Source organism: Phyllobates terribilis, unplaced genomic scaffold (genome assembly GCF_046119375.1).
Source record: "Phyllobates terribilis strain yellow unplaced genomic scaffold, ASM4611937v1 Scaffold_11__3_contigs__length_659146591, whole genome shotgun sequence".
NCBI classification, from domain to species: Eukaryota; Metazoa; Chordata; class Amphibia; order Anura; family Dendrobatidae; genus Phyllobates; species Phyllobates terribilis.
This window is the reverse complement of record NW_027362771.1, coordinates 600,863,598-600,864,525: the sequence shown is the minus strand read 5'-3', so window position 1 is coordinate 600,864,525 and position 928 is coordinate 600,863,598. Positions and strand designations below refer to the sequence as shown.

General features: G+C 32.2%; 1 non-coding gene across 1 annotated transcript; it reads left to right on the top strand.

Annotated features, from left to right (window-relative positions):
• The first annotated feature begins 230 nt into the window (after window positions 1-230).
• Window positions 231-312, top strand: TRNAS-GCU (transfer RNA serine (anticodon GCU)). Its single transcript has one exon. It is a non-coding gene; the product is annotated as a tRNA-Ser (tRNA).
• Window positions 313-928: the final 616 nt, after the last annotated feature.

Below are 928 nucleotides of genomic sequence, written 5' to 3'. Positions count from 1 at the left end.
ACATAAAAAAGAACAGGTTTCTCAGGTTCATTTCTGGAAGCCTTTTTTCCAAGAGTTTAGTATCGAAAATGTGTGGAAAAAAAGAGGTATTAAAAAAGAAAAACACAAATAAATCCAACTTCAGTTGTCAATTTTAAAAAGAAAATCAGAAAGTAGATCACATGGAAAGATCTTAAAGTAGATCACATGGAAAGATCTTAAAGTAGATCACATGGCAAGATCTTAAAGTAGACGAGGTGGCCGAGTGGTTAAGGCGATGGACTGCTAATCCATTGTGCTCTGCACGCGTGGGTTCGAATCCCATCCTCGTCGTTGCCTTATGTTTTTTTCAACACCTATGTCATTTTTACAATTACATCTATAATATAAGGTCTGTACTGCCAACAATTATCATCATATCACTTAAAATGCTATGGCTATTTGAATATTTTACGTGCAAGAGAACTGAATGATGACTGTCATATTCTTTTCAAATGGTGTAATTCAAAAGTCTTCAACATTGACAAATTTCACCCAACATTAAATTTTTTGCAACTTTTGATAATATTCTTACCAGCAACCCTTGGTACTAATTTCTAATTTGTTACAATTAGTAGGAATCATATGCAAAGTAAATCTGAAAATTGTAATTATTGCTGTTCATTGATATTTCATAGAGGATGGGATGTGCCACAGGCTTACTGAGAGATAAAATGGTGGTTAACTCTTTTCTATCATAATTTAGCATGATCATAGACCCCATAGCGGTCCCCAATGATTAGAGATTATAGTTACCCTAAAAAAAAAGTAGAGTTGAAAATAGATAATATTCAACTCACATTGAAAATACCTTGTTTAGATATAAAAAATAAAATCCTAAAAATAAAAATTATACCACTATTTTTTTTCATCGCTAACTCTTTCTTGACACATGACGTACATGTGTTAG